We start from the raw sequence: 12101 nt of genomic DNA on the forward strand, positions 1-12101 counted from the left end.
CCACGGGAGTGTTCCAGGAGCAGCCCCGGCCTAGGTCCGCCCAAGTGCCCCCGCATGCCGCCTGGCCTAGTCTGGTGGGGGTGGGGGGAAGCAGAGCCTGGGGCCGCCCCGTGTGCGGTGGGCAGAGACTTCTGTCCACACCAGCACTCCCCGGAATCTGCCCTGTGTTAGTCAGGAATGTTCTTCAGATAAGGAACTGAGCAGAATGCAGGCCCTCAATCAAAGCTTTCGGAGGCCAGCCGGGATCTTTATCGGGCGGCAGGCAAGGGCAGGCCTGCGCCTGGGACCAAGCCGGTGAAACCCGAAAACGGTGAGGACGCGGCAGTCATACCCTGAATTGTGGAAGAATGTGGCCGTGGTGCCTTCTCCGGGATACCTTTGACCTGGAACTGCAAGCAACCACTGCTTTCCCTGTGTAGTTCCTCCCCTGAGAATGACCCCAAGGGACTGCAGATTACTTAACAGTTATATTTAGCAAGTCATGGAAGGGACTACCCTTCCTTTGTCTTCTCCCCGGCGCCTCCCCTCATTTCTTCCTGCCCGCTGACTCTTAACCCCTTGGTAGCCTAAGGATTCCCCTGCCGGCCTCACACTTCCAGAACAGATAGAATGGGAAGGATGCCACCCAAGGGCCCAGCTCCCCAAACTTCTCTCTTGGCAGCCTGCAATGCCGCTTTACAGACTTCTCTTTCGGAGCCAGACTAGTTTTTGTCATCCAGGGCTTCCTAAGGAAATGATGCAAGTACCCCAAGGGGAAGGGAAAGGACTCGAGCTTTTCTTTGATCGGCTCGCAGACTGAAGAATGGGCGCACCTCATGGCTTGGGGGGAGAGATGGCTGGCTGGAGACTGAAGGAGGTGACTTCTGGCGCAAAGGAGAAGACTGACGACTTCCCTAATCGCGCTCAAGTGGAGCGGAAGGAATGGAAAGGGGTATAAACCGACAAGGACCGAGTGAACGCGAGGGAGCACAGGGGAGAGAGTGCATGACTTGGCCTCAGCTGTGAATTAGAGGGCACGATCGTGGAAACCCTATTGATTGACTCAAAATCTGCGCGCGTGGGCTCCGGATCTCCATCTTCCATCCTCGAAAGGCAACAGTCAATGACTAAGACTGAAACGTGGAGAAATCAAGGAGCAGGCTGCTTTTTTAGGAATGCAGAGTAAATACCAGGGAAAAAACAAACAAACAAAGAAAGAAACAAAACAAGTGAACAGAGAAGGATTAGAAGCCAAAGAAAGGCAAGCAGCAAGGACTCTTGCTTTCCTTTGCAATGCTAGCGGTGTTTCGTTTTTAGACTATGGGACGCGTGTTTCTTTCTTCATGAAGAAAGTTAAAATGTAAAAACGCGCGAGGAAAGAGGTGGAGTGAAAGAGAATGCCTGGGATTTCAGGGCTCCCCAGGGCTGGCTCCAGCGGGGTGTTCTAAACCCCGAGCCGAACGAAGACTGACTCCGCCACACCCTTGACAGGAGGGCAGGGAGTCCTGCCAGGGCTCCTCCGGAGAAGTGTGACTGACAAGACAGAATTCTCCTTTGTCCTTGTTTGGCTTGCAAGGGGGGCAAACCTGGGGGGAATCTGTGGGCCTGGAAGCTGCAAGTCAGCGGGGCGGGGGAGGGGGAAAGAGGGCTTGTCAAAGGCCAGTGCCCAGCAGAAGAATTTGCATCTTCTTTGCCTCCCAGGGACTTCTGATTTTCAAGTTCGCTGAAGTCAACCCACCAGGCCTTCCGGGGCCTGCCCCCGTTGCCCCCCCCCCTGCCCGGACTGCATTTAGGGGCTCAGCGGCCCCTGCAGGGGGCACCGCAGGGCGGGAAGGGCCAACTAGGCTCTGAGCCTCAGCGAGCACGCCACGGGCCCCTTTGCTTGCGTCTGGGGATCTCGGCCTGGGTGGGTGAGCAGGTCGTTGACTCTGCAAAACCAGCTCCCCCCACCTTTGGCCAGGGCACGGCTGCTTGTTAAAGCTAGGAAGCGCAGTAAAACCCAGGACCTGGCTGCTAGGATGCGCAGACGAGAACTCAGAAGCCACCACCCCTCAGCATCATACCCAACTGGCAAGCATAAAGGGGGGAAAGCAAGTTGCAACACCGTGTATGGGCAGGCCTGGCAAAATGTACCAAATGAGAAGAAAATGAGATCGTATAAAGTACTTAGCAAAGCCCCCAAATAGCACCGAAGAAAATATTAGTTACGACTATGACAATAATTATTAGCACCTTCTTTGGCCAGGAAATGTGCTAGAAACTGTGAGGCATTTACACTGTATTCTCCTACCACAATACATGCTTTTCATCTTTTAATTAATTTCTAAAAGCCTAATAAATCCATTGTTTGATTATAAACAAATTCTTGGATTCCAGAGCTTTCAGCTTTGTAATGCATGAGAAAAGGAACAGCCAATGTTGCCCAGACAAGCTGAAAGAAGAGTGGCTAACCTTCTCCAACTGGCTCTCTTTGCCGACTAGCTAACTAGATGTTCTGGCTGCCGGTCCTTTAAGCTAATATAATATTCTACTAAGCGAACCTGTCACCTTTTTTATAATCATTCCCCAAGTGCTGACTATTTCGATTGTTTCTTACTTTTCAGATTATTTATGATGCTGCATGAACATTGTTCAAAAGGTTTTTTCCATATTTAAGATTATTTCCTATGTTAGAGTCACTACGGGGAAATATTAAAAGGGAATGAAGATTGTAAAAGGCTCTTGAATTTATTCCCTAAGAATTGTACTAATTTATAGTCTCACTGAGAGTATTCTATTTTCTTGAACTTTTGCTAACATCAAATATTATCATTTTAAAAATAACTTAATTATTTGAAAAAGAAAGTGGCCTTTTCTTTTAACTTCTATTTCTTAGATTACTAGTGAGATTGAACATTTTCTTTTTTTTTTTTTTAAGATTTTATTTATTTATTTGTCAGAGAGGGGGAGAGAGTGAGAGAGAGCACGTGAGCACAAGCAGGGGGAGCGGCAGGCAGAGGGAGAGGGAGAAGCAGATTCCCTACTGAGCAGGGAGCCCGCCGCGGGGCTCATCCCAGGACCCCGGGATCACAACCTGAGCTGAAGGCAGACGCTCAAACGACTGAGCCACCGGGTGCCGCGAACATTTTCTTAAATGCCTGTTAATTCATTGTGAATTTTCTGTTCATATCCTTAAAGCAATTGTGCCTACTTGGGACGAAATATGATAAATATAAATATTGATTAGCCTGGGGTGCCTGGGTGGCTCAGTCGGTTAAGCCTCTGCCTTCGGCTCAGGTCATGATCCCAGGGTCCCGCGATCGAGTCCCGTGCAGGCTCCCTGCTCAGCGGGGAGTTTGCTTCTCCCTCCCCCGCTCCACCTGCTTGTGCTCTCTATCAAATAAAAAATAAAATCTTAAAAAAATATATTGATTATCCTGACCCTAAAACCTCATACTTTTAATTACCTGGAGTTTTTGCCATTTTTTGGCTCCTGGGGAAAAGTGGTAGATTGTAGAGTAAAAATCTAACAACATGGATGAAGCTGATGGACATAATGGTGAGTCAATGCAGAAGCCAGATGCAGAAGAGCACATACAGTCTGGTTCCACGCAGACTTCAAGAACAGAAAGAACTAACCTCTGGCCAGAGAGTTCCTAGTAGTAAGTCCTTGACAGGCACTTTGGTTGGGAGGGAGTAGGAGGAAGCATTTTAGGAACTGAAAATATTCTATGTCCTCATATGTGCAATGGAGATATATATTATCATATATATGAGATATCTATATTAATTTAATTCCTCTAAGATTAATACATTTTACTTTATCTCCATTCTCTATCTCGTGTATATACATACAGGCATACACTTCTTTCCTCATAAACTTGCTCTTAGAACTTCCAGGAACCATGGCATTTGGGTGGCTCAGTTGGTTAAGCATCTGACTTCGGCTCAGGTCATGATCTCAGGGTCCTGGGATCAAACCCTGTGTTGGGCTCCCCACTCAGCAAGGAGTCTGCTTGTCTCCTCCATCCCCCCGCACTTATTCTCTCTTAAATAAATAAATAAAATCTTTTTTAAAAATTCCATGAACGATCCTAGGGTCAGAGCTCTAAGGATCCTGAAGTAGTTCAGGGGATTCTCAGTTCCCCTGGAGAATCTGAGGAAGAGGCAGCAGACAGGCTCTTGGGGTTTCCCCCGTGTGAGAAACTAAGAGCAACAAAAGTCTGCTGTGAACACAGAAGAGAAAAAAGCTAGATTTTTCCCAAAGCTGTGAATCAGTTCTGAAATATAACGAGGTCTACAAGATTCTAGTGCTCACAGAACTCAGACAATGTGGAGCAAGGTTTGGAGAGAATGTGATGTCAGAGAAGACTAGAAATGATGAGGCAGAGAATTGGGAGCCTGGCTGTGCTGACATGTTGGGGCGGGTTTGTGTGTGGGGTATATGGGGTGGGGGTTTGTTTATGGAAAATCTCAGGTTGGTCTTCAAGGACCCCTCTGGGAAGGAAGGAGGCAAGACGCAGAAACTCCTTCAGGACACAGAATGAATGTTTAGAATAACAACCTCTCCATCCTGCAAGATCCTCCATTAGAAGAAAAGATTCATTTTGCTGGATTTAGGCAAAGAAAGTAATTTAAATGCTGTAGGGGTTTTCATTGATAACTATTGAAATCAAGGTTAACCTTACATAAATATTCAGAAGATGCCTTTCCGAAAGCATGTGGATCACCGAGATCTGGTTCTGTTTCCTTAACCATCAGCAATGCAGTCTTGAGTGGCTGCTTCTCACCTGGGCCTTGCCATCTTCATGTGGACTACATATGTCTCAGATTTTCTCCATCTTTTGCCATTCTATGATTTTATGCAACACATTCCTGGTGAGTATACAAATACTCAGATGTGATGGGTACTGACTTTTTGTCCCTGGGACGGGAGTGTACTTTATAACCGTAATCCAAGTTGTTCTAAAAGTCCGGTGTGGTGAAGGCAGGGACAAAACAGTCCTGGCTTCCAATGAGATATTTTCCTGGTGGCCTCCAGTTTAACTTGTTGTTTTAAAAAGAAGGGGAAATTGCAGTTCTTAGATTTGATGAAAACTCTAGACCCACTCCATAGACAAAAGCAACATTCACATACTCCAAATTTTGCTGAAAATTTCAGCAATTCATTGATTCCTACAGGTTCGTCCATGGAACCAGGTTAAAAAAATCCTTTGGACCTGGTGATGGGTGTTGGACTTTATTAATCTGAGATTCTATTTACCTCAAATCTTTCTCTGTATATCAATCAGAGGTCAGAAAATGATATTAAGTTTCAAGACACATACTGTCAGATGAGTCTTCAGAGATATTATTTTACATACACAAGTTAAACACTGCTGATTGGAGGATAAATTACTACATTGTTACTTGGCAGTATGAGAATAAGAATAAAAATCCTTAACAATCTTTTAAAATTTTGACATTTGGATGTGGAGAAAAAGGAACCCTCCTACACTGTTGGTGGGAATGCAAGCTGGTGCAGCCACTCGGGAAAACAGTATGGAGGTTCCTCAAAAAGTTAAAAATAGAGCTACCCCACGACCCAGCAATTGCACTACTGGGTATTTACCCAAAGAATACAAAAACACTAATTTAAAAAGATATATGCACCCTTATGTTTACTGCAGCGTTATTTACAGTAGCCAAATTATGGAAGCAGCCAAAGTGTCCACTGATGGATGAAGAAGGTGTGGTGTATATATACACAAAGGAATATTACTCAGCCATTAGAAAGAATGAAATCTTGCCATTTGCAACAACATGGATGGATCAGAGAGTAGAATGCTAAGTGAAATAAGTCAGTTGGAAAAAGACAAATACCATGATTTCATTCATATATGGACCTGAAGTAACAGAACAAACAAACAAAGGAAAAAAGAGACAAACAAAAAGCCAAACTGTTAACTATAGAGAACAAACTGATGGTTACCAGAGGGGAGGTGGGTGGGGGATGGGTGAAATAGGTGAAGGGGATTCAGAGCACACTTATCGTGAGGAGCACTGAGTAATGTGCAGCATTGTTGAATCACTATACTGTACACCTGAAATATGACACTGTATGTTAACTCTACTGATTTAAAATAATTTTTTTTTAAATGTTGACATTTGTCTCCATATTCCTTTTCTGGGGAATTTACCCTAAAGGTAAATGATTATGGATGTGGCCAATGGTTTATCTATAAATAGTTTTATTTCTTCTTTAAAATCTCAAAAAATTGGAAGTAATATATAGTGTAAAAATAATAGAGTAGTTAATGAAATTATGAAGTCTTCATATGAGAGAGTACAATGCAGTGATGAAAAGTCATACCAAAGGTTTTCAAATTGTTCCCTTTGGGGTCCCTTCAGAAGGTGACTGCGGGAGATGGCACAGAAGTGGAAGAACTGGAGAGCATGTAGATAGGCTCTGGCCTTCAGAAACCTGTGTTCATCAGATAAGCTCCACTGTCCTGTACTTTAAATATTGTGAGTTTGTGTAAGATTTTATTAGGAAAAAAGAAAGGATTTTGTAAGCTAAAAAAGATTTTGAAAATACAAAGTAATAGAATATTTCATGATGTGGAAGAAAAATATACTGATAAATGAAAAAGCATGTCTTTAAACAGCATTATGAAATTCTTTTTTTTTTTTTAAGATTTTATTTATTTATTTGACAGAGAGAGAGACAGCGAGAGAGGGAACACAAGCAGGGGGAGTGGGAGAGGGAGAAGTAGGCTTCCCGCTGAGCAGGGAGCCTGATGTGGGGCTCGATCCCAGGACCCTGGGATCATGACCTGAGCCGAAGGCAGATGCTTAACGACTGAGCCTCCCAGGCGCCCCAGCATTATGAAATTCTAGCAAACTGAATTCAGCAGCATATTTAAAGAATTATGCATTATGACCAACTGCAATCTATCCCTGGAATTCAAGGATGGTTCAACATATGAAAATCAACCATCGTTATATGACACATTAAGAGAATGAAGAGAAAAAAGACTACATGATCATCTCAACTGATGGAAAAAATTGACAAGATTCAGTACTCTTTCATGATAAAAAAAAAAACTATAATCAAACTAGGAATAAAAAGGAACTTCCTCAACATACTAAAGGCTATGTATGAAAATTCCCCAGCTAAGATCATACTTAATGGTGAAAGACTGAAAGCTTTTCCCTTGACATCAGGAATAAGATCACTTTCACCACTTCTATTGAACATATGACTAGAAGTTCTCGCTAGAGCAATTAGGCAAGAAAAAGGGGAAAAAAATGTATTTGAATTGGAAAGTAAGTCAAATTATCTGTGATTACAGATAACATCATCTTACATGTAGGAAACCCAGAAGATTCTACAACAGCAACAAGAACAACAACAAAAACCCCTGTGAGTACTGATAGACAAATTCAGCAAAATTGCAGGATGTAAGTTCAACATAAAAATCAGCTGCATTTCTATATACTAGCAATGAACAATCTGAAAAGGAAGTTAAGAAAACAATTCCATTTACAATAGTACCAAAAAAAATAAAATACTTAGGAATAAATTTAAGCAAGGAGGTGAACAAATTGTACACTGAACACTGTAAAACATTTCTGAAAGAAATTAAAGAAGACATAAATAAGTAGAAAGACATCCAGTAGTCACGGATTGGAAGACTTAATATCATTAAGATGACAATACTACCCAAAGCAATCAACACATTCAATGCAATCCCTATCAAATCGCAATGATGTTTTTTGTGGAAATAGAAAAATCCATCCTAATATTCACATGGAATCTCAAGGACCCTGAGTATCCAAAACAATCTTTAAAAAGAAGAACAAAGTTGGAGGACTCACACTCAAAACTTACTGCGAAGCTACAGTAGTGAAAACTATCCGGTATTGGTGTATGACAGACATATAGACAATGGAATAGAGTAGAGAGTCCAGGAATAGCTCTCATATCTACAGTTAATTTAATTTCCCCAAGACCATTAAATAGGAAAGGACAGTCTTTTCAGCAAATAGTTCTGGAAGACTGGCTATCCACATGCAAAAGAATGAAGTTGGACCCTACCTTATACTGCATACAAAAATTAACTCAAAATGGATCAGACTTAAAAATAAAAGCTAAAACTGTAAAACCCTTAGAAGAAAACATGGGGGGAAAATCTTCATGACATTGTATTTGGCAGTGATTTTTTGAATACAATTCCAAAAACACAGGCAACAAAAGAAAAAATAAATTGGAGTTCATTAAAATTGAAAGCTTTTGTTTATCAAAGAACACTATCAACAGAATGAAAAGACAACCAAAAGAATGGAAGAAAATATTTGCTAATAATATATATGACAAGGGATTCATATCCAGAATATACAAAGAACTCCAACAACAATGAAAAAAACTGATAATTCAAAAGTGGGCAAAGGGCTTGAACAGATATTTCTCCAAAGAAGATCCACAGTCAATTAACACATGAACAGATACTAAACATCATTAGTCATGAGGGAAATGCAAATCAAAACCACAATAAGATAATATTTTACACCCATTAGGATGGCTATTACCTAAAAAAAGTAGAAAATAACAAGTGTTGATGAGTATGTGGAGAAATTAGAGACCTCGTTTATTGCTGGTGGGAATGTAAAATGATGCAGCCACCATGGAAAACAGTCTGGTAGTTCCTCAAAATATGAAAAATAGAACTACCATATGATCCATCAATTCTATTCCTAGGCACATACCCAAAATAATCGAAAACAGGGACTCAAACAGATATCTGGAAATTAGCATTATTCACATTAGCCAAAATGTGGAAGCAACCCAAGAGTCCATTAACAGATGAATAGGTAAACAAAATGTGGTATATACACAAAATGGAGAGTAGTATTCAGCCTTAAAAAGGAATAAAATTCTGACACATGCAACAACAGGGCTGGACCTTGAAAATATTATGCTAAGTGAAATAAGCCATACAGAAAAGAACAAATTTTGTATGATCCCACTTATATGAGGTGCCTAAAATAGGCAAATTCATAGAGATAGCAAGGAAAATACATGTTACTGGGTGTGGGGTGATAGGGGAAGGGGGAGTTAGTGTTTAAGAGTTAGGGTTTCTGGAGGCACCTGGCTGGCTCAGTCAGTGGAGCATGCAACTCTTGATCTTGGGGTTGTGGGTTCGAGCCCTGTGTTGGATGCAGATACTTAAAAATAAAACCTTTAAAAAGAAAAAAAAGGGTATGGGGCCTGGGTGGCACAGTCGGTTAAGCACTGGACTCTTGGTTTCTGCTCAGGTCACAATCTCAAGGTTGTAAGATCGAGCCCCAAGTAGGGTTCTGCGCTCAGCAAAGAGTCTGCTTGAGGCTTTCTTTCTTCCATCTGCCCCTCCTGCTTGTGCACTCTCTCTCTAAAATAAATAAATAAATATATTTTTTAAAGAGGGTTTCTGTTTGGGATGATGAAAAAGTTCTGAAAATAGAGAGTGGTAATGGTTGTACAACATTATGAATGGACTTAATGCCACTTAATTATATACTTAAACATGGTTAAAATGGTAAATTTCATATTAATTTACCACAACAAAAAAGTTTAAAAAACAGCATTGTGCAAAATAATTCTGAGTTTAAAAATTAATATGCATGGAGAAAAAATTGGGACAATTTAGTGCATCAAATTACTAATAATAATTTTCTCTGGAGGTGAGATTATAATGATTTTTATTTTGTTTTTTGTATTATTTCCCTACTTGACCTCAACAAGCCCTTACAGCTTATGGGTCACAATTTTTAAAATTATGAAACAGTTCATTTATGCAAAATAATATGTTATATATGGGAAGATATAAAGATTAATTTTAAAATAAGATAATTAAAATATGAAATTAACTGTAAAAACATCATTATACTGTCACTTATTGCTATGACGGAACCAGAGTTCAGAGTTACCATCCTACCTCAACCAATTAAAACCATGGGAGAAAATCTATGGAAAAAAACAAACCAGTTTTTGGGCACTGGAAAACAGTGCCTTGATGGAGATCTCTGAGAGAATGCAAAGGAATGAGATGAGCCCTAAAATTGCCCTCCTTCATATCTGGAGAGAATTTCCAGGCCATAGTATAGGGAGAAGTAACCTAAACACAACCTGAGCGGAGACAGAATTGAGAGCTTGGGAATTCCAAGGCAGCTAGAATTTGCAGGGTGGAGGACTGTAGAGGACAGAGTTGTCTAGAGAGGGCGCTTTATAACCTGCCAAAGGTTCTTTAGATTTCTGCTGCCTGCTGATCATAGGAGAACAATACCTGAAGCTGGGGGAAGTTGATACAGGATTCTTTTCCTTATTCTCGAAACTTCTATGCAAGTTTGAAATTGTTTCAAAATAGAAAGGTGGTTTGGGGCACCTCAGTGGCGGAGTCCATTAGGCGTCCGATTTTTGGTTTCAGCTCAGGTCGTGATCTCAGGGTCGTGAGATGGAGCCCCAAATCGGGCTCTGCACGCAGTGGGGAGTCTGCTTCAGTTTCTCTGTCCCTCTGCCCCTCTGCAACCTCCCCTCAAAAATTAAGAAATAGATCGTAAAAAAAAAAAGGTAAAGGGATGTTAAATGGTATATCATGTTACATTAACCAAAAGAAAGCTGGAGTGTCTATATTAATATCACACAAAGTAGATTTCAGACTAAAGACTGTTACCAGAGAGAAAGAGTATCTTTTTATAATTGCAATTGAGTCAATTCAACAAGAGCACATAACAGTCCCAACCATTTGTGCACCTATGGATATTTAAGTTATTTCCAATATCTTTATATTATAAATATGGAGGGTACAGACTTTTTCAGATAACAAAATTCACATGTGCAATAAAAGGCAATTTTTTTATAGGTGAGTTTTGAGTCTCTCTTGAGTCTCCATTCTCTATGATGTCAAGAGACAGAATACTCAAGTCTAGGTGTTTTCAGTCATTTCAGGTTTGTACTTGGCTATTTTATACTTTCCTTCACTCTCTACCTCTACAGAGATATTTCAAGTTCTAGGAGTTGATGTGAGGGTGGCACCTGGTCCTTCATCATGGGCCCACCCAGGTCACTGCTGAGGAGTTCCATTGCCCATTTGGTCTTGTTATCAGCATCTGTCTTCCTGGCATGCATCCTTGATGTCCATATCTTATGATGGTCTCTGGTGGTTGGTCCACATGCTGTACACCTCATTATCATGACCACAGGCTATTGGTGCTGGAGAAGAATTGAAAGGTTGCCTCAGGCTGTTTCTGCCTAAGTCTACTCCATTGGCTCCTGGGATTCCAGTAGAAAGTGGGGCATAAAATCCACCTACTCTTGGATTCCCATAATATATATAGAATCCTACTGCCGTGTGAGTGTGAGAGAGGCAACAGGGTGCAAAGACTACGTTAAGAGGTGAGCAGCATCTTAATTCTCCTGGGGCCTTTTTAACTGTCTTCCCCCAGCCTAGGAAATCCTTGTCTGGCCTCCCAGGGGCTATTAATATAGTCCAATGCCCTACTTACTCTCTTTTCAATCAGTTGTTAAAGGCACGAATTTTAGATTTTCATAGTTTGACACTTAAAAGCCAAATTTTTGAAACTAAAAACTCCTTTATGTCTCAAAATGTCCATGAAAAATTTGGGTTTCTATTCTTTCCATGCACTTCAGGGGTAGATCACTGATTTTGTTTTCTTAGTGGCTTAGATCAATACATATTTATTTTCTTACAGTTCTGGAGGTCGGAAGTCCAACACAGGTCTCACTGTGCTAAAGGCAAGGTGTTGGCAGTGGTGTGTGTCTTCTGGAGGCTCTAGGGGATGACCTAGGTTTCTTGCTTTGGCAGCTTCTAGAGCAGCCCACATCCATTGGCTTGTGGCCCCTTCCTCCTCTCCAAAGCCAGCAGCACAGAGCTGAGTCCTGCTCATGTTGCCATCTCTCTGGTTCTCTCTTCTGGCTTCCTCTTCCACTTCTAAGGATCTTTGTGATTCCATCGGGCGCAGCAGGGCAATGTCATCTCAAGATCAACTCATTAGCAAATTAATTCCATCTACAACTTCCTCTTCGCCATGTAACCTAATACGTTCACAGGTTCCAGGAACTAGGGCATGACAACTTTGGGGGTGGGGTGGCAGGGCTTTGTTCT

Source organism: Mirounga leonina, unplaced genomic scaffold (assembly GCF_011800145.1).
Source record: "Mirounga leonina isolate KUSES-001 unplaced genomic scaffold, KU_Mleo_1.0 Mir_128, whole genome shotgun sequence".
Lineage (NCBI taxonomy): Eukaryota > Metazoa > Chordata > Mammalia > Carnivora > Phocidae > Mirounga > Mirounga leonina.